The sequence below is a fragment of the Hemitrygon akajei genome, chromosome 3 (genome assembly GCF_048418815.1).
Source record: "Hemitrygon akajei chromosome 3, sHemAka1.3, whole genome shotgun sequence".
NCBI classification, from domain to species: Eukaryota; Metazoa; Chordata; class Chondrichthyes; order Myliobatiformes; family Dasyatidae; genus Hemitrygon; species Hemitrygon akajei.
Genome location: NC_133126.1, coordinates 81,103,820 through 81,126,686, shown reverse-complemented (window position 1 = coordinate 81,126,686; position 22,867 = coordinate 81,103,820). Strand labels below are relative to the sequence as shown.

General features: G+C 40.0%; 1 long non-coding RNA gene across 1 annotated transcript in view; it reads left to right on the top strand.

Annotated features, from left to right (window-relative positions):
• Nucleotides 1-22,867, top strand: part of LOC140725153 (uncharacterized) — a 50,124-nt gene that overhangs the window by 1,018 nt on the left and 26,239 nt on the right. The window lies entirely within an intron of this gene.

Genomic DNA, 22,867 nt, shown 5'->3' with positions numbered 1-22,867 from the left:
TACCCTGTGCTGAGTGAGGCCTACGTAGATTACAAACTTTGTGAATGACTCCCTGTTGAAGAGAGGTGGTAGTTAAATATGCAGGTAGTGACACTTGGAGATCCAAAAACGTTTGCAGATGTAAATGTAACCTGATCTGTGGGTGAATGGCTGTCAGGGTGAGACAGGACAAGAATGGACCTGGAGATGCAGAGAGTTGGAGATGAGATCTGGTCTGGAGAAGGATGGAGAGGTAATGCAATTGGGTTCGAGTCTGGGAGGATTGGAGCTGATCCAAATGTGGTGTCGCTGGAGTTATGATCTTGTCCAAGTGCTAGGTCATTGGAGATCTGGTCCAAGTGTTGGGTCATTGTATCCATTTTCATGAGATTTCCTGAAGTCAGATTGATCAATACACATTGATCTGATTGCATACCTGACTATACATTGTACCTGACTGTACACACATGTATACAAAACAATTATGTATGCAATCTTAATCTCTGGGCAATATCTTCCCACATTTCCTTATTGCTTGTACATAATGACAGAGACACAACATAAAGATTTTTACTCCCTCGTTGTGAGATTGATGTGAGAAATAATATTCTAATTCTAATTCTAAAAATGATGTGATACATCCTTATATGAAGCCGAATTGATGACTGATCTCCAACCAATAAATGAACAGTCCAGGTTGAGACAGAAGGTCTCCAGACCTGCACAAGCACAACTCCCCATCCCGGATCTGTGGAGTCTGGAATTTATCTCCGCCCATCCACAACCGTACTTCTGTATCAGCAAATGTCAACAGGAAGGTCCAGCCTCCTTCAGTTCATCAACCTGACTAGTTCAGTCCCTGTGCACACATTCTCTGATTTGTTTAATTCCATGGTAAACATGTACTGACAAATAGATTTACCTCAGAGAATGATTTAGGCGAGATTTAATTCCAGCGGACTCTCAAATAATCTAGTGCAGAATCCCACTTTTGAGCAGGAAAAACACTTCATCTGAGGCCAGTCTCTAAAGATGAAGTGAGAACTTGAAAGTCCTGTCTTCAGTACCCACTGCTCCAAAGCTTTTCTGTTGGAACCTTGCCAACATTCTGTCATGTTACATGGAAGTTAGTTTCTGGTAAGGGCTGAGTTGGCCAATCTCAGCGAGGTAAGAAGAGTCCACAGGTAGCTCTGTAGCCCTGTAGTAAATAAAGGAACTAGACCAAGTAGAGTTCTTGATCTTGTCCTGCCAATGGAATCTAAAATGTGTGAGATTGCACTCAATGAATGCACTTTCTGAATCCCTGTAGCAGCCTGAGTTTGGACTGACCACCTCCAATTAGCACTGCATTTAGGTCCTACTAGGAAGTCATGAGATGTGAATTACAGGTGAGACGAGTATCAGAAACATGAATTCCACAGATGCTGGAAATCCAAAGCAGCACACTCAAAATTCTGGAAAAACTCAGCAGGCTTGGACTGAGTTCTGAAGAATGGTCTCAGTGCAAAAAGTTGACTGATTATCTATTTCCATAAATGCTGCTCAACCTGCTGTGTTCTGCCAGCATTTTGTGTGTGTTTTGTTGCAGAGGTCTATCAGATTCAGCTCACATGTCCTCCTCAAATGAGGAGCTGCCTTTCAGCTATCTGAGGGCCATCTGTGCCCTCAGAATTACATCTCAGCAAACAAGGATGAGACAAGGAAAAGAGAGGACCACCAAACATCAGAAACTAAGATAAGTTACACGGGAAATTGGCCCCTGCCACTGGATGCCTCGGGAAACTATTGCTTTTGATTACATCTTACAAAGAAGAAATGATTGTGCTGATCGAGTGCTGTACTTCAGCCACCGTGTGTGGTACGAATTTTATGTGCGCAGGAAATTTTCCTCTTTCTCGGTCATATATTTTCATTATCCTTTGAGAAACATTTTAACAAAATAAAAAGAACATGAAAGCTACACAATCAAAAAAATTGACTTCATCCACTTGTTGGCCAGAGTGTAGTACAAGGGGGTGTAAATTATTCTTTAATCTGCTGAAGTAAATACTTCCAACATTCAACTGTAAGTATAATTCATTTAAAAATTTTATTAATAAATCCATAAATTTTCATCAGTGAGAGGAAATGGAAGATTACAATTCAATTTAATGTGTTTACTAAGTGACTTCTTGAATGTTCCAACTCTCGCAAATAATGTGGAGAGACTGGAGTTCTGTCTGCAGGAACATTTGCTTCCTAAATGGGAGTAATGAGCTTCGTTGCTCTCCTGGTATCATACACAATACATTCCAACCATGCCGGTCAATGGAATCTGTTTATTGTGTTTCTTCCTTTCACCAAGTCTGTTATGACAGACAAAACTGGCTGAGGCCAGTTGCTTAAGATTACCCATTTAAGGAATTTAAATTATATTTCTTTAAATTAAGCAGTCTATTTAGATGATAAAATAAGTGTACTTCAAGGTCTGGCTTTCTTATTGTATGTGTCCTAAGGTCCAAAAAAAGAAGCTAGTGACAGATTTCATATGCGGACTAATTAATGTAATTGCAAACCTGTTTGAAAAGAGTAAGTACGCAGTTTCACTACAACTATTTCACAGGGGAGCAGCTCCTTTACAATGGGGATATCATGAGAGGTATTGCAAAGTTTTCATAGAGCACAGAAGCAGGGCATACAGCACAAAGTCCATTGATTTGTTTTTGGTCCACACCAGCCTCCTCCCTCCCGCTTTCTCTAATCCCAGTATGATTATCATCAACCTGAAACATTAGCCTTGAGTCTTTCTCCACAGATGCTATCAAACCTATTAACTATTTCCAGCACATTTTTAAAAACTAGATTTCGGACATCTTCAGTATTTTGCTTTGCGAGTATCCTTCTACATCCTCACTTGGCTTTTCCTTAAATGCAGCTATGTATTCAATGAGTTCCACTACCCTTCAAGTTTCTTTATAGTAATCCGGGAACCATAACTTTCATGATATTCTAATTGTGATATAACAAGGATATAATGTGTTTAATTTTCTGTAGTTTCATTATATGCTTCTGGAGAAGAACCCCTATGATTCACTTCTCTCAATGACATTATTAGTCTGCATCACTGCTTTCAGTACTGTGCTAAGCACCTCTGCTTCGTCCCCACCTCATTTTCAGTCTGGCCAGCCTCCAACCTGATGGCATGACTATCAAATTCTCCTTCTGATAAAAAAAATTTCCCTCCTCCTCCCCTCTTCTTCTATTCCCCAATCTTGCCTCTTACCTCTTCTCATCTGCCTGTCACCTTCCCCTGGGTCCCCTCCTCCTTCCAGTTCTCCAATGGTCCACTCACCTCTCCTATCAGATTCCTTCATCTCTAGCCTTTTACCTTTCCTACCCACCTGTTTTCACCTATCACCTTCTCGCTAGCCTCCTTCTCCTCCCCCACCTTTTTATTCTGCCATCTTCTCCTTTCCTTTCCAGTCCTTAAGAAGGCCCTCGGCTCAAAACATCGACTGGTTGGTCATTTCCATAGATGCTGCTTCACCTGCTCAGTTCCTCCAGTAATTTGTGTGTGTTGCTTTAGTAACCTATACATCTTTATATCAATATCCCTCTGCTCCTTTAACCCAATTAGAGGCTTCTCTTCCTGGAATTTTGTAGTTTCTTCCTTCTAGAGATGTTAATAATCGCATTTTTAAAATTTTCTTCTTATTTATTCAGTTTTTACAGCTGTTAAATGCCTTCGAGAAGATGATGGTAAGTCATTTTCTTGAACTACCATAGCCCTTCTGATGAAAATACCACCACAGTCCTAGTAGTTAGGGAGTCACAGCAATGATGTGAATACCCAAATCAGGATGGTGTCTGGTAAAAATTCCTAAACACCTGAATGTGCCTCATATTCCCTGCCCTGTCCTAATAACTCTGTCTTCAGCATCTCACCTCTGACATCCCTGTGTCTTGCTGCACTCCTGTGTGCATAGACCAAAAGAAATAGTAGCAAAAGTGGACCATTCAGGCATTAGAGCGTGCTCTTTCATCCAATAAAATTATGTTTGTTCCTTTACTTCAACATCAATCTCCTTTACTAACCATATATCCCCTGATTCACTTAAGCAACCAAAAATCTATTTAAATCTATCTCATATATTCAACCATTGAGCACCAATAGGTAAAATAAATTTTTACCACTAAAAATGCTCGTCTGAGACTGTGATCCCTGGGGCAACTAGAGAAATCATCTCCTACTAAGCCTGGAAGGAATTTTGTCTGTTTCAATGAGAACTCTACTCAAGCCACTAAATTCTAGAGAGTAAAGACCCTGGCCTTCTCAATTGCCTCTCATAAAGGGCGTCTCTTTCACAGAAATCAGTCTGGGTGAACTTCTGTGGCTCTTCTTCCCTTATAAGAACATACCTTCTGAGATAGGGAGACCAGATCTGTCCACCTTAGTCCAGGTGAATTTTCCCTGGGCTCTATAATATCTAAATAATCTTTTCATGTGCTTCTCCAATTTTCAAGGTCCTAGTCTATTCCCTTTACCTGACTCTCTCCTCTTGAAGCATTTCTACATCCTCTTTACAACTCATGCTGCCATCAGATTTCAGGCTAGGATATATACACAAATCATTGATGTAAATTGTGAACAACCTGTACCTCACCACTGATTCTTATAGCAATCCCTTCATTTAAACCTTCCAGCTTGAAAATCCTGTTCTGTTTCCTCACCATTAACCAGCCTTCAACCTAGCCAGTATATAACCCAAGTGCTCCAATTTTGTTAGATCCAGAATTCTACATATATCAATCTCATATATTCAACCATTGGACATCACTAAGTGAAATAAATTTTTATCATTAAAAACTATTTAGAAAAATGGGGTGGGGTGGGTTTAGAGAGCAGGCTGGAATCTAAGCCTCTGCTGTCTGTTTGAAGCCAAGTGGAAACGGCATGGTCAGATGTGGGTGAGGCCAAAGATCGAAGCCTAGTTTTCAGGGTCTCTTCATTGGTGTGTCTGACTTTTGAGGCCTGGAGTTCAGCCCTCATTCGTCCTCGTCTGTGAGTCCTGCGTCGATACTGAAGATAGAAGCCCAAAGGTCAATTGGAAGTCCAGATCTAAGCCTGAAGGTCAATTAGAAGTCCAGAACAAAGCCCAAAGATTGATTGGAAGTCCAGATCGAACCCCAAAGGTTGACTGGAGGTCCAGATCAGAGCCCAAACGTTGATCTTATGTCCAAAAGTTCGAGGATCTGGAGACTGTGAATCTCTGTTAGTCCTCTAGGGAAGTCGGGTCCAGTTTCTGCAAAACCACATGCCTACTGGAGGCTGGAGGCTGAAGAAGATGGCCTGACCAGCTGTTAGAATACTGTGTATGTACCTGGGTGGGTGGCTGAGGGGGAGGGAAGAACTGGGCTTGTTTGGCTGTTGTTGTTGTTGTTGTTCTGTTTTGTTGTTTTGCTGAGTATTGTGGGCATCCTATGTTGGCGCTGGAATGTTTGGCAACAGTTGCGGGCTGCCCCTGGCACACCCTTGAGTGTGTTAGTTGTTTACATAAATGACACATTTCACTGTACGTTTCTGTGTTCAGTACATTTGATTAAAAAAACGAAATAAATAAATCTAATTCTTGTTTTCATACCTTATCAAGAGGCTCTTAAAGTCCAAGTATCTACATTTACCTACTAATTAAATTAGATTTAAATGAAACTCCATGATTAGAAAAGAAAGATTGCAATTCAGACAGAATGGTTTGCTTAACTCTGTTGCCCTGTTACCACTAGGTTTGAAGTTGTGATGTCTGGTGAGTTTTCCTTCCCTCCTATATGGAATTAATGAGCAGTCTTTCATCTTTGTATCGTAAGTGTAATAAGCCTGAAAATGATTTGCAGGAGCACCGCTCAGTGCACATATGGAAGAATGTAGTTTGCAATGGAGTGAGAACACGACACAGTCATTACAGATGGATATTCAGTGTAAGTGCTCCACAACCCACTCGCAACTGGTGCAAGTTTGCTCATTTTAAACTAGATTTACTAAATCCTTGAAGTAAATTTGAGCCCTTATGTGACTAGTAATCTAGGCAAGATAACAATCACTGTATGTACTGTCACCTAGTTACAGCGGTGTAAATATGACCAGACATCTGCAGTAACGTTATGTGCTCAGAGCACTTGACAGTGCAAGGGAGACAGAGCCGGAACAACTGTTTTGTGGTATTACTCAATACCTTTTGGTCAACATGTGCTTATGGGAATCGTTCCCATTTTTCTTGTCCCCCTTTCTGTCTCCTTGAAGTGCAAGTATATTGCCTGGTCACAATGCGCCTGTTCTCATGAGTGTGAGGCACACTGGATGCATCAGCTAATGGTTTCTTGCTCATTATTTTGGTATGTTGGAATTCAAACAGCCATCTGCTTTCTCTTGCCCTACCCCAACATCTCCTCTACTGCCAAAGATTGTTATATGAAAACAATCTACTGAAAGTCAGAAAGAAATTTGTTGAATTGTAAGAATATTTGTAGAATGAGGTGAGGTTGTCCCACAGGAGAGATAATATGTGCACTAATGCATGCTTGTGTCAGGAGCTTTAAGAAGTTCATTATATGGTGTTTATAACAAAGATATAGCTATAAAGTCTTCAGTTTATTTTATCTTTAGTCTGTAATTCCTGGCATGTAGCAAAATGGGGATGAATTTTATTAACTGGGAAAATTAGGTGAAAGGTTGAAACCGTTAAAAGAGATTCAGTGAGAAATGATTCGATGCCATTTATTTGAATGTCAAAAACCTGTGAAAGAGATTTGGGAATTAATGGTCCCACAAAGCTTTGTGCTCGAAATTGCTTTAGATAGTGAACTCTGAACCTTAGGAAACAAGCATGACCAATGAACACTTACATGGGCCCCAGCTCTGCCTGCCTTTTCACTGGTATTGTGAAAACAGTCCAGGTTCCAAGTCTACACTGGTAACACTCTTTCTCCCCTACATTAATGACTGTGTTGGTGTTGCCTCCTGATTCCTTCCAGGTGAAGTGACATTTTTTTGTATCTGCTGCTCCCAGTGAAGCTTTCTCTACATTGATGAGACCTGATGTAGATTGGAGTTCGTCAAGTACTCTCTTTCTGCCATAAAAGGCAGGATCTCTTGGTGGCTATCCATTTCAATTTGACATCCTGTTCATACTGTATTCTGACATGTCTGTCCATGTCCTCCTTTACTGCCATGATGAGGCCAAACTCAAGTTGCAGGAGCAACACCTCAATTTCCATCTGGGTAGCCTCCAACCTGATGGCATGAACATCAATTTCTCTAACTTCCATTAATTAATCTCCCCTCTCTTTTTTTCCTTCCCCATTCTGGTTATCCTCTCACCCCTTATCTTCTTCTCTTCTGCCCATCAGCTCCCTCTGGTTCCCCTCTTCCTTCCCTTCTTCCATGGTCCATTGTCCTCTCCTATCTGATTCCTTCTTCTTCAGCACTTTTCCCTCTCTTCCCCACCCATCTTGCTCCTCACCTGGTTTCACCTATCACCTGCCAGCGTGTACTCCTTCCCTTCCTTCCACATTATTATTCTGCCTTCTCCATGCTCACCTCCAACCCTTTTCAGTCCTGATGAAGGTTCACCTGCACCTGCTTATTCCTCTCCATAGTTGCTGCCTGACTTGCTGAGTTCCTCTAGCATTTTGTGTGTGTTGCTCAAGATTTCTCTGCAGAATCCCTTGTGTTTATGAAGCATTTGTTTTCATTGGCTGACCTATGTCATTTAGGCAGGCAGGAAGTTGTTGAATTATTGCTACTATTCCTATTTTTGACCGAGCACTGTATCTAGAGGCATTAGAGGTTGCGGATGCTGGAATCTGGAGTGAAGAAAATGCACTGTAGGAACTCAGTGGCAATGGCAGCATCCATGGAAGCAAAGGGATAGTTAATGTTTTGGGCAGGGACCCTGCTGCCCTGACGTTTTTATTTATTATCCAATTCCAAAAAGAATTGGATAATAATTCCAAAAAGAGTCTTCAGGATTGATATCACTTAATGGGAAAATCACTAAGGAGTAGGGATTAAAATTGGGATTTTTTTTTAGCCAAACTTACCATTTTATGAATGGGCATGGTGGTACAGTAAATGGAGTACGTGGAGTAAGGTAGATGGTCTTGAAACATAGATATAGGTTGGCAAGTATGATGCTGTAGGCATCATGGAAGGATGGTTGAAAGAAGATCACAGCTGGGAGCTTAACATCCAAGGATATACTACATATCAAAAGGACAGGCAGATAGGCAGAGAGGATAGGGTAACTATTTTGGTAAAATATGAAATCAAATCCTTAGAAACAAGTGCCATAGGATAAGAAGATGTAAAAGCTGGCTGGGTAGAGTGAAGAAACTATAAGGGTAAAAAGACCCTGATGGGAGTTATATACAGGCCCTCAAACAGTAGTCAGTATGTGAGGTACAGATCACTATGGGAGATAGAAATGTGTGTAAAAAGGACAATGTTACAATGAGCATAGAGGATTTCAACATGCCAGTAGATTGGGAAAATCAGGTTGTGCTGGGTCCAAAGAGAAGGTATTTGTAGAATGCCTATAAGGCTTGTGGCCGAGTCCATTAAGAGAAAAGCTATTCTGATTTGGGTGTTGTTTAATGATCCAGGCTTGAATATGGAGCTTAAGTTAAGAGAAGTCTTAAGAGGCAGCCATCATGATATGATGGATGTATCTGTATTATAGTTGAGTAAAATAAATTACAGAGGTATGAGAGAGGCTCAGGATTCCTTAACTTACAGGTTGAATTGGAAAGGAAGCCAGAAGCCATGTTAGCATTCATTTCCAGAGGGCTAGAGTGTAAAAACAAGGATGTCTTTATTGGTGCCCTTCTCATAGAGTCATAGGATCATAGTCCTCTTCCATTGTTGGACAATAAGGTTGCTGCTTACTCAGGCTAGGCGCCAGCTCACTTAGCCCAATCTGCAGCTGAACCTAGGCTTTGCAATTAAGCCTTACAAGGAGCTCTTTTGCAATGATGAGTTCAAAATAGCACTGAGAATACTAACCTAATGGCTAAATCACTGGCCCCATGGTCAGTCCTTAAAGAGTCCAATATGAACTTACTCCACTTTGGATGATGGTGATACATTTTACGCACAGATCTAAATGGTATCCCTCTCACAAACAAAATTTTATTTTTCTAATTTACTGATAGATATCATCCGTAGGTGAATTACAGCCTAATTCGACTCACATGGAATGCTGAAAAGTAAATTCTCCAGCATGAATTTAATATATGGCCTGGATGAATCATAATCTTATCAGAGTCAGAATGTGCAAAATTGAGAAAGAACATCTGTATTGTGAACTTGTATATCTGCCAAGGATAATGGCATCGCAAGCCGAATCTATAAACCAGATCCTAATGAAAAGAACAGCGGAGCCAGCTGTTTCAAGAAGGCATGTTTATTTAACTTTAAAAAAAGTTAAAATATAAATTCAGTGGCACTCTGTCTCCAAACACTCGATACATTTGAACACTCCCTGTACATTTCGCCTGCTTAATAACTTCTACTTTGCACCAAGATGCCTGCTTTTAAAAATTAAAACCACAAGGGTGCTTATGTTTTATTTTGGACTTGAAGAGCTTTTAAAATTATTCATTTAAGAGGAGGTGGGCATTGCCGTCAAAGTCACAAGTTAATGTCCATACCTCACTGCTGTATTGAGTGGGTTTGGCAAACTGTGTTCATCAATACTGTAAATGTTTACCTGGGTGTCACATCTGGAACCAAGCAGCTAAGGAAAGAAATCCCTAAAGATTGTTAGTAAACCAGTTCGTCTTTAATCAAGCATTTACTCCTCTGCCTTATGGTCTTATGATCTATGGTTTTATCATCATCATTGCAGACATCAATGAAAGATTTTACCTCAGTGGGTTTTAAACTCAAGTTGACTAATGTCGAGTTCAAAACTTTTTTGTTATGCCACCAATTCCTAGCTAACTGGGCAGACCATACAACTGATGATTAGGTGCACGTGCAGTAGTACAAGCCCATCCCAAATGGAGCTGCACACATCCCAAACTCCCTCCACACCATGCAATGGTAGTGTCCCATCAAGCCTATTTTATCATAATTGTTAAAGCATTTTCTGGAAAATAATCAGTGATATTTCTTACTAAATATTTCATTTTATATATATATGCAACATGTTCAGTTCTAAAGTCCAATGCCATTAAGTCCAAAAGAAAATCTCAGAACTCATTAAAATTGCTAATGCCTTAGATTTCTGCTGGGTGGTGCTGTGTTAAGAGTTCGATGTTAAATTTGAGTAGCTGCATTGTCCATCATGAATTCAGGATGGGCAATAAATTTGTTTCCTACAATCAATTGAAAATCCCCATTCTTTGAAAAAAATCTATTTTTCTAGTTACTAAAAACTTACAAGTCCAAAGAAAGGCTTTTAAGTCAAAAATGCATTATTTTCAATAAGATTATTTCTTTCACTATTCATTAAGTTTTCTTTAAAACTTTTAACTAAACTTCTCACTTGAAAACTTGTAGCTGAATGGTACATTTTTTTCAAAGCTTATCTTACCTTAGTACGAAATCTAAGCATATGCAGTGTGCTTCATGTCCAAATATGCATCTGAAATATTCAACAAGTTTAGCCAATGGAAGGCTTCTCTCTCACTTCATGAACATTTACTCAATTATTTTAAAAATGTACAGAAGAAAGGTTAAAAACAAAACATTGAAAACCTCAGATAAGATTTATGTCGCGAGTATTTTGGTTAAAGCTATGTTGTTTGAGTGCAAGAATTTGAGGAATATTTTGGGTCCAGTTGGCTGATTCTTATACATATGTCATTGTTATTAAAGTGAGTCTGCCTGAAGATCTACAGCAGTGATTGATATGATTCTAATGTTAGTTAGTATGGTGTTATCCATTCTGAATAAAGGACTGATCCATATGTGACTAGAGCATTGGCTGTTGTTGCAATACACTATGTGATACAACTATTATATAGACATCCACAGCATTTTAAATTTTAAATTGCCCCATTCAGGCCTAAAGATTAAATTGCTGTGGAGGATTTCTTACTCTTGTGGGATAACATCTTCCCTGACCGGGGGGCGGGGCAGGTAGGTGGTTACTCTGCTTGACAGGCGAGACATGTGGCTGTGAAACAATCTCAGGTTCTGGGCCTTCTCCGTGGTGGTTGTAGGAGATGACTCTGGGACTGCAGGAAATTGTACTGACAGTTCTAGATGCCTTACTTCACTAAAAATTGACTCTACTCTCCTCAGCTGATCAATGTGCCATTTCCAGATGACATCAGATGCAATCTCCTCTATGTAGAAGAGTGGTCTAGTTCTATTGTTAGTCTTTCCAAGTACCCGCTTTTCATCACTTCTTTAGTCCTTTGCCAGGAGTGAAGCATCAAATCTTCTCATTTGAGGATCCCTCAATTTGTCTCAGCTGCTTATCCTGCATCCTGCTTCTGAGATATGGTTTGTGGAGATCCAGGAATGAGCTCAAGGAACAACATAGCTGGTGAGTTGTTGACTTCGGTGTGTTCTGCATTGTGATACACAAGGAGAAAACTGGCGACCTTCTGACTCAGTGTTAGTGAAGCATGTTCTGCTGATGTTGCTTGCAGTGTGTTCTTTAGACTTAGGACAAACATTTCTTCCAAGACTTTTGTAGCTGGGTGGTATGGTGCAGACATAATATGTCCTATTGCACTGATCTTCAGGAATGGCTGAAACTGTTCTGAAACAAACTGTGGTCCATTGTCGCCGATTAAGTCTTCTGGAACATCAGTCCTTGAGAAGAGGCTTCTCAACACGGCAACAGTGTGTGAGGCTGTAGTGGGGGATATTGGGAACACTCCTGGTCACTTTGTAGCTGCATTCCCTGCAGCCAAGAATTTTTTACCCATGAGTGATCCAGCAAAATCCACATGAATCCTCTGCCAGGGCAATGCAGGCCATTCCCAAGGATGGAGAGTTGCTGCACTTGGCATCTTCTGCATGTGTTGGCAACCTAAACAGTGCATGGTGATCTGCTTGATCTGATTATCTATCCCAAGCCACCAGACAAAGCTTCAAGTCAATACTCTCATTTTGACCATGCCTAGAATACCAGTGTGTAGCTCCTCCAACACTTTAGCTCTCAGCTTGGATGGTACAACAACTCACAATCCACACAAAAGGATACCCCCATTGAGGGAAAGTTCATCCCAGCAGTGATAATATGGAGGAAGTGGAGTTTCTGCTGCAAATTCCAGCCATTTTGGGTTGCCATGTAGGCCTGAGTATGTGTGGGGTGTTTTCTGGTTTCCGTTTGGATCATCTCTGCTGTAGTAGGGAGACTTCCAATTTGCATTAGGGAGAATACATCAAGAGGAGTGTCCTCTTTTGTAAAACTTCTCAGGTATTTCTATTTCCAAGGGTAAACAGTACAATCCACCAGCATTTCCATGATTGGTTGTCCTCTTGAATTTGGTCTTATAATTGCGTCCATCTCTGAAATAGAGCCCATCTTTGCATTCATGCTGCTGCTGTTAGTGGAACACTCTTCTGTGGACTGAAAATGGATACCAGTGGTTGATGATCAGTAATGAGGGTAAACTCTTTCTGTTACAAGTACTGGTTGAAACGTTTTACACCTCAAACCAGACTCAAGGCCTCCATGTCAAGTTGTGTGTAATGTTTTCTCAGTAGTGGTAAGGGAACGTGATGAAAAGACTATGGGGTATTCACTTCTATCGCTCATAACATGAGATATGACTACACCTATACCATCAGGAGAGGCATCACGGGCAAGATTCACTGGTCAGTGTGGAACATAATGTGTGAGAATAATGTCTGATGTCACTATTTCCGTTGCCTTTTGAAAAGCCACCTCACACTGCTTTGTCCCTTGACATTTCTACCTGATATGTAGTAATGAGTTCACAGGGTGTAGCATAGTAGCCAGCTTTGGCAGGAACTTGTTATAGTAATTGACAAATCCTAAAAAGGAGCTCAACTATGAAACATCCTTTGTCTATGAAGCAACCACCACAGCTTGAATTTTCTCAACACACTTGTATAATCCTTGTACGTCAATGGTACGACCACAGAGAGTGGTGCTTGATTTAGAGAATTCACACTGAAGAATTGTGCTCTGAGTCCATAATCTTCTAATGTTTTTCATGCTGTCTTGAGATTTTGGAGATGTTCCCTGCCATCCTCACTAGTAGCAATGATGCCATCTGGGTAACACTTGGGTAGCCTTGCAACACCTGGTCCTTTGCTTTCTGCCAGAATTCAGGTGCAGATGCTACTCAAAAATCAAGCCTTTATAGTGATAAAGCCCTTTGTGAGTGTTTATGGTGAGAAACACATTGGACTCTTCTTCCATCTCCATCTGTATGGAGGCCTCAGCTAAGTTGACTGTGCTGAAGTACTTCCTCCAGAAAGGTTTGCAGAGATAGAAACATAGAAACATAGAAACATAGAAAATAAGTGCAGGAGTAGGCCATTTGGCCCTTCGAGCCTGCACCGCCATTTAGAATGATCATGGCTGATCATCCAACTCAGAACCTTGTACCTGCTTTCTCTCCATACCCCCTGATCCCTTTAGCCACAAGGACTACATCTAACTTCCTCTTAAATATAGCCAATGAACCGGCCTCGACTGTTTCCTGTGGCAAAGAATTCCACAGATTCACCACTCTCTGTGCGAAGAAGTTTTTCCTCATCTCGGTCCTAAAAGGCTTCCCCTTTATCCTTAAACTGTGACCTGAATCTTCCTGCATCTAGCCTGTCCAATCCCTTTAGAATTTTATACGTTTCAATAAGAGCCCCCCTCAATCTTCTAAATTCCAGTGAGTAGATACCCTCATAGATACCCTCTATCCTGGACAGAGGGTATTGATCTACTTTAAGTGCTGGGTTGATCGTGATCTTAAAGTCACCACAGATCCTGACAGGCACATCTTTCTTGGCTACTAGAACCACTGATGTTTATTATGGATTCTACTGAAACTTGGAAAGAATTCCTTTAGCCTTCATGCAATCTAGCTTGCTGGCTACTTTATCACAGATGGTATAAGGAAACCGATGGGCTTTGTAAAACTTGAGTGTGGCATTTTCATTTAACACCATTTTACCCTTGATAAATTTCAGTTTTCCAATGCCATCCTTGAACACTGCTGTGGCATCATCCAGTATCTTTATTAATTCACTTTCAGCTGACTCTATTGCAAGGTATGTGGCATGCAAATCGTGGGTGAATCTCCAATCAAGTTGCACTTGTCTCAGCCAGTCACAGTCCTACAATGCTGACCCTCCTCTTTTCACCACCAACAAGCCCAATGTGGCCTGTTGGTTGTACTATTATAACAGGAATTATATTTTACCCAATATAAGTTCTTAACTGGATATCTCCAGGCTTCAGTTTAGTATCTTTGAAATGCCATTCAAACTCATTTTGTGGGAAAACTAAGAAAGCTGAGCCAGTGTCCAATTCCATTTTAATTAAATTGCCTTTCAATTCTGGTGTAAGCCAATTGTTTGTCTCAGTTCATTTTCACATTGTAAATCTCAAGTCTATCTAGTCCTACGTCAATCTCATCATATTAATGTTTTCAACAACTGCATGCAGATTTATGCTCTTTTTGAAATTGCAATATAACTTATTATCTTTTTCTCTTCCCTTTGCAGTCCATTTATTTTTGGCTGCCTCACATGCTCTTTGTAGGTGTCCTATCTTGTTGCATTCTCTGCAAGTTTTGCCAGTATACCTGCTTTGTATGTGAGTCCCTGCCACAAAGGTAACAAAATTTATTCAGCCAGGCTTCTGTTTAGATGTTGCAAATTTGTTTCATTCCTGAATGCAACTCAATTGCAGAATTCTGTTTTCATCAATACATTGATTTCATCTGCTCTTTTAAATGTGGGTTGTAGTTCATTTAGGGGCTGTTTTTGACAGTTTTTTTGTAAGATTCCACAAACTAAACAATCCCTCAGTGCATCATTAATCCCATCACTGAACTAGTGTTGTTCAGACAATTTCTTCAATTTAGCCACATACGCTGAAATGTCTTCACATTCTGCTTAGGAGTCCTAAAGCATTCTGCAATCAGCAATGTTTTTGGTTCTACATTTTCCTGCATTATGTTCACAATATCAACAAAGCTTATTTCGGCTGTTTTGGTTGGAGCAGTTAAACTTCTAAGCAAACTGCATGTTTTTCTACCTATTACTCTCAGTAACACTGGCACTTGCTTTTCATTGGCTATTTCATTCGTTTCAAAATGCTGCTCTTTTCATTCACTGTACATCATGCTCTTATCCGTTGTGCAATCAAACACGTCTATCTTTCCATTGCGGCCAGCCATTTCTGCTTCTTTTAAAAAAAAATTTGTTATTATCATCCAAGTCAAGTCCATTTATGAACCTGCAAATTTCATCCATTTTTTGCCTTTTATTAAAACTCAAATATCTTTTTCCTCTTGCAAAGAAAAAAATGGGCTGCACTTCAACAGATACAATACTGTGCAAAAGTCTTAGGCACATGTAAAAAAGATCTGTAAAGCGAAGATGCTTTCAAAAATAATGAAATAGAAAGTCTCCAAATATCAAAAAATACTATATTGAACAGTAAAGAGTAAAAATCAAATCAATATTTGGCGTGACTACCCTTTGCCTTTAAAACTGCATCAATTCTCTTAGGTAACTTCTCTTAACTTCTCGTGTTATGCAGTTTTATAAGAAAATCAGCTGGTAGGTTGTTCCAAGCATCTTGGAGAACTTGCTATAGTGTTTCTGCAGACTTCGGCCATCTCACTTGCTTCTCTCTCTCCAGGTAATCCCAGACAGCCTCAATGATGTTGAGATCAGGACTCTGTAGAAGCCATACCATCTGAAACCATATAAAAATCCTGCATGCCTAAGACTTTTGCACAGTACCATAGGTAGTTATCTCAGGTTCGTTTTGAAACTATTTTGTTACCGCAGTTATGTTTTGTAACCCTAGAAAATAATGGAAAGAAAAATGTGGGAGCCGGGGATATTCTTGTACTTAGTTTCTTTTCTTTAGTAATGTGCTCACACATGATGCGGTAATGTGATAATATATGCCATTCATGTACTTCTCATATATAAGCCATAATGAATTATGGAAACAAACAAATATATACAAATGATATATGTACAGTATTATTCAAATATTACTGAAATATTGAATACACTACAAGAGGACATTCTCCAATTGCCTGGATGAGGACAGCCCCAACTCCAACCAGAACAAAGCAGTCTATTTGATTGCTACCTCATATAGTAGTCTAAAAAGTTATTCCCTCACTCACGATTGATTCCTAAGTGTCTTCAGGTGTCATCCCACTGGGTCCAAGCATGCCAGAGAACTGAATTCTAGAATGGCATCAACATGTCCTAGTAAAACTGAGATCTATGAGCTTCAAGCAGAAAGCATTCCAAGAGTTGGAATCAGATCTGGCACCAAGTAAAATGATTCTGATTGTTGGAGGTCAATTATCTTTGTTAATAGACAAGTTGATTACTATGCAATTCATAGTATATTTTAAGAAATTAAGTGGAGAGCCACAGATGGAGTTTGTTTTGAACAAAGAGAGGATGGAAATAAGTTGGTCAGCAAATTTTACAAATTTAATCCTGCAAATTTTCTGACTAATTTATGGCTTAATAATTTGGTACATCAAAATCCCATCATATTCCCAGCAAGATTTGGGCCAATATTATAATGTTTGTCAAAAGGCAGGTTGATCCTTTCTTGAATAGACATCTGGATGTTTGGTCGCTTAGACTTGCAAATTTGTCAAGATACATCCCCAAGTTCCTGAGTTGGAGATAAAGGGGACAGGTAGAAAGAGTGGAACATAAATGAACCTCCCAAACTAGCCCTGGCAAAAATAGGTTGAGAAACCTTTCAGATAAATAATATCTCATCATGTGTTTTAGATGAATTATTTTGTACATGCCTACAGTGACTGATTTGTATTAGGCCTCTCTAAATCTCGTAAAGTGGATTTATGAGTTTAATTTTGTAGGGATTATAGCTACAACTCCTCCTGAACTGTGCTGCATGCTACAAGCTCTCTGATGATTTATGGTGGTTTATTACTCATATAAAATCCAAAAAGGTTAAATCTAACGTTGTTCATATGGGTGAATGCTCCAGTTGCCACTTAACCTTTAACCTTTTGGTTGCTTGTGAGCATTTACATCATCAAGCGTTGATAAGGTGTACACTTTTGATTTACTGATCAGGATTAGTTCCAGTTCTTTGATTTATTTGGCTCATCCATTAAACTTGATAAGGTCTATTAAGGTCTTTTATGTGAGCTTGAAAGTATTTAAAAATGTGCAAGGTTTCGCCTATCAAATTAATTTTTTTCTGGTTGAATAAAAGTTATTTTGAGATTGTGAATTCTGTTTGTTCCTGAAGTGACTGGGAAAAAGAAGATGCATTCGGTTTTAATAAATGATGCACCTTATTTATAATTGCCAAAACATCTTCTCCTAATAATTAGGAGCAGATGAGATTATGCCATTCCCCGGTAAAATAGAGGCAGTGCTAGCATCTAAAGGGAAATATGCAAAGAGAGAAAGTTTGCAAAGTCCGTGACTATCTTTCCCCAAACTCTTCACAACGATTTCTTACAACTGATGTAAGAAATACAGCTGCCAGTTTAAACATAAGAACATTCTAAATATGGTAATGGAATAATGATGACTTGATAAACTGTTGTTGTGAGGTTGAGTGAAGAAATGAAGAGACCCTGTTCTGATTTAATCTTTCACATCTGCAGCTTCAGCACTGCTGCATTCCCTTGTCAGTGCACACTCAGTGACAACCTAGAATTAGAGCATGGATCATGTGAGATTTGAACCTCTGCCTTCTGCCTCGGAGGATAAAGTGCTGCAGTTCACCTTGCTTATTGCTTGAAATCTGAAATACTTAAGTTTGTGTGATTTTGGCATTGTGTGATTGCAACATTTTTACAAGAGCAACTTAATGTAAACTTACCCCTCAACGATCAGGCCCTTGAACTCTTCCTTAACTTGGTAGTGTGCATCCTGATGCTCCTGTACCACCTTCCTGAAGGCAACAGTGAGAAGAGAGCATGGCCTGAATAGTAGAGGTTTTTGATGATGGATGCTGCTTTCCTTTGACAGCACTCCATGTAGATGTACTCATTGGTGAGGAGGTTTTATCTGTGATGAACCGGGCCATTATCCACTATTTTTTTTTAAGGGTTTTCCATTCTTGGGCATTGGTGTTTCCATATCAAGCTATGATACAACCTGTAAATATAATCTTCACATCCATAGAAGTTTGTCAATGTTTCATATGACGTGCCAAATCTTTGCAAACTTCTGAGAAAGTAGAGGTGCTACCATACTTTCTTCATAATAGTACTTATGTTCTGGGTCCAGGACAGATCCTCTGAAATGATAACAGCAAGAAATTTAAAGTTGCTGCCCCTCTCCACCTCTGATCACCCGTTGAGAACTGTCTCATGGACTTCCTGCTTCCTCCTCTTGAAGTCAGTAATCAGCTCCTTGGTTTTGCTGACATTGAGTAAGACATTGTTTTTATGGCACCACTCAGCCAGATTTTCAATCTCCCTCCTGTATGATGATTCATTGCCACCTTTGATTCGACGAACAATAGTGATGTCATCAGCAAATTTAAATACAGCATTGGAGCTGTGCCTAGTCTCACCATTATAAGTGTAAAGTGAGTACAGCAGGGGCTAAGCACATAGCCTTGTGGTTCACCTGTGCTGATGGAGATTGTGGAGGAGATGTTGTTGCCATTCCAAACTGACTGGGGTCTACAAGTGAGGAAATCAAGGATCCAGTTGCATAAGGAGGTATTTAAGCCTAGGCATTGAAGCTTATTGATTAGTTTTGAGGGAATGGTGGGTATTGAATGCTGAGCTGTGGTCGATGAGAGTATCATGATGTATGAATCATCACTGTCCAGATGATCCAGGGTTCAGTGATGAGCCAGTGAAATGGCATCTGTTGTTGACCTGTTGTGATGGTAGGCAAACTGGAGCAGATCCATGTCATTTCTCAGACAAGAGATAATATGTTTCATCACCAGCCTCTCAAAGACTTACATCACAGTGGATGTAAGTGCTACTGGATGATAGTCTTTGAGGCAGGTTCTCACATTCTTTTTAGACACTGGTATAATTAAAGCCTGCTTGAAGCAGGTGAGTACCTCAGACTGCCAAAGCGAGAGGTTAAAGATATCAGTGAACACTCCAGACAGTTGAACAGCACAGGTCTTTAGTACTCAGCCTTTTACCCTGTATGCGCTGGATGCTTTCTGTGGGTTCCTACTCATGAAGGATGCTCTCATGTTGGCCTTAGAAACTGAAATCACAGGGTTATCAGGGGCTATGTGAAGTTGTGAAGGTGTCTCCATGTTTTGCTGGTCTAAGCAAGCATAAAAGACATTGCACAATGGGTTAACCAAAACTCATTTACTGGTTGCAGGCTTAACTGTGCTTGACGTGCAAGGTGCCAGCAGTAACGCTGCTCCACAGTGTTGGACAGGGTGGATAAGCATTTACTTGGAAGGTTTAAAATAAACTTTAAATAACGTGCTTCTGAAGAGCCCAAACCATAGCAACTCGCATAACACTTGTAAAAGTGTGCTTGAACTGATTCTCTCCCAGCATTAATACTTGAGTAAGTGTAACACCCTCAATGATTAATGTTAGTGGAACTGCTGTGGGGGAAAAAACGTAACTCCATGCTGTAACTCACGGGCAGCACAGTGTTCAGTGTCTGTACAAGGATGGATGGTGGGTAAAGGTAATGAATGGGCTCCCTGTTGGATTTGTATGGTGAAGGGGAGGAAGAAAAATCTGCTGTTTGGTGAAGAAGTTTTGTTGATTCCCCTGCTTTACTGCTAGTATATTGCCTGGCATTGATGAGAAATCCAGATCACTAGCATTGTCCCAACAATTTCAAGAGAATTTAGTTAGTAAAATGGTTTATTATTGTCTTATATACTGAGGAAAAGTGGGAAACTTGTCTTGCCTACTGTTCATACATGTCAATTTGTTACATCAGTGCATTGAGGTGGTGCAAGACAACGGAATGCAGAATAAAGTGTAACAATTCCAGAAAGAACAGTGCTGGCAGACAACAAGGTGTGTGGCCATACTGAGGTAGACTGTAAGGTCAAGAGTCTATCTTGTCGTGGTAGAGTACCAAGCAATAATCATATAACAGCAGGATAGAATCTGCTCTTGAGCCTGGTGGTATGTGCTTTCAGGCTTTTGTATCTTCTATCTGATGGCGGGTGGAAGCGGGGCCAAGGGTGAATGCCTGAAGCAGGTGGGGTATTTGATTATACAGGCTGCTTCCCAAGGTAGTGAGAAATGTAGACAGAATCCATGGAGGAGAGGCTGGTTTCTGTGATTTGCTCAGTCGTGTCTACAACTCTCTATGGTTCTTGCAGTTGTGGGCAGACCCTTTACCATACCAAACCATGGTGCATCCAGAAAGGATGCTTTCTATGGCAGATCTATAAAAATTGGTAAGGTTTAAGGGGACATGCCAAATTTCTTTAGCTTCTTGAGGAAGCAAAGGGTCTGGTGTGCTTTCTGGCTTGTAACATCTCCATGGTTGGATCAGGATAGGCTATTGATGATGTTCATTCCTAAAAACCTGAAGTTTTCAACCCTCTGACCACAGTACTATTGATGTAAACAGGAGTCAGTGACCAGCTTTTCTGCTTTGCTGAAATTGAGAGAGAAGTTGTTGTCATGGCACCTTGTTACCAAGCTCTCCATCCCCTTCCTGTACTCCAGCTCACTATGGTGGAAATATTTGCAAACTTGTAACTGGAGTTAGTTCAGAATTGGAGAAGCCTATAAGGAGTAGGGTTTGAGGGAACAACTTTGTGGGGCATCAGTCTTGAGGATAATTATGCCAGAGGTATTCTGCCTATCCTTGATTGTGCTCTGTTGGTCAGGAGTTAAGAACCTTGTTGCAAAAGAAATTGTTGAATCCCAGGTCTCAGCGTTTTCTTGAAATTATAGTATTGAAGTCCAAGCAATAGTCAATAGATCATTGTCTAACATAGATATGTTTACTGTCCTGATGCTCCAGTGATGAGTATGTTGCCAGGAAGATGGTGTTTTGGCAAATTACAGTGTGTTGAGGTTTTCTGGGAGGCTGGAGTTAATGTGTGCCATGACCAACTTCTCAAAGGACTTCATAAAGGTGCTTCACAACCACTGGGCAGTGGTCATTAAGGCATATTACCTTGCTTTTCTTGGATACCAGGGTAATAGTGGTCTTATTAAAGCTTGTGAAAACCTCAGACTGATGCAGGGAGAGGTTAAAAATGGCTGCAAATACCCCTGGCTGCTAATCAGCACAGGGTCAACAAACACGGCCAGAGAACCATCTGGACCAGAAGCTTTCCGCAAGTTCACTTTGCAGAAGATTGATCTTGCATCCAAAACAGTAATGGTAGGTTCAAGTACATTGGAAGCTGTCGGGATGGGGATGGTGTTCAAAACAGAAATAGAATGTGTGAATCTCATCAGGAAGGTTTGTGCTGTCGGTTTTTGTGGAAGTTGAGTAAATCACACCATGTCACTAAAGGGATGCCAAATGAGGGTTAGAAGTGCTTTTGAAATCAGAATGGATTTGTTAACTTTCAATTAACCTAAACATCACTGCATGTGCGCTGTGTGTGTAATGTATTTCTTAACTTGGTGCTAATTCCAGTTCTAACTATTACTGGCCTATCTCAGAAACTGAAACCCTTTAAAACAATAATCACTTCTCTGAAGCATTAATACATAATTTATTTTAAAGTTTTCTAGTTCTGTCTTGACTGCATTTTAATCTGGGAAATTCATTGAAGGTCTGTAGTTTTTCTCATCCCAGCTCCTTTTGTGATACAGTATTGATAATTTGTGAGTTTAAAAAATCTTAGCCTCAAAGCAATTGGAGATTGTTAGAGTTAGTTGGTTGTCAATTAACCATGAAGGAGAAAACTTGTTCTTGTAAGCTCACATTAGCAACACATTTTCTCAACCACGATTGGAAGGATAATGATGGATTCACTCGTCAGTACCCAATAGATCAACCAATCACGTGGCTTAATCAAATCACCAGCCTATTGAAGGAAATGCAACCATATAAACAAGATGGGGTAAATAGTGAAACTCTTTATAAATAATTTTATCTTCTTGATTGACTTGTACAGTTTGGAGAAGGTGGAGAAGGAAAATGAAAATAGAGGAGAAATTGCAATCTATATTGCCTCTGATTTTAGTTTTGTTGTAACTTTAGGGGGTGAAAGGCTGCCTTCATCACAGGCCTTTGTGCAATTCTCACTTGATGGTTTTGTGAAAGGAAGTGTGGGTAAGGTTGAGGATTTAGTTGCCAAGAGCAAGATAGTGAACTTGAGTGATACCACATTTGGACATGAGGTCCCAGCTTGATTCCTTTTCCCTCCTCTGCAGTGCTGACAACTCCTGCAAAGAAAAATTAGTTAAAATCATGTCCCACTTTCGCAAATGGTGACCACCCTTTCACAGAAGTCCATGGGTTTAAATAAAAGTATGTACTGTTCTGAAAAGGCAGAACAAATTACACTGGTAAAAGCCAATGAAAGTAAAGGTTATGAAATGGAAGCATTTTAATATAGAAGACTGAAGTCTAGAGAGCTCTTATTTCATGAGTATAAGCTAGAATTATTGCAAAAAAGACAGTTTAATTGCTCTGGAAACACATGATCCAGCAATCAGTTAAAGCCCCCCACTTGGAATTAAAGTTCCTAACTGTCAAATGTTTGATGAGATGGTACTGGTAGCCAATATTAATAATAGTAAAATA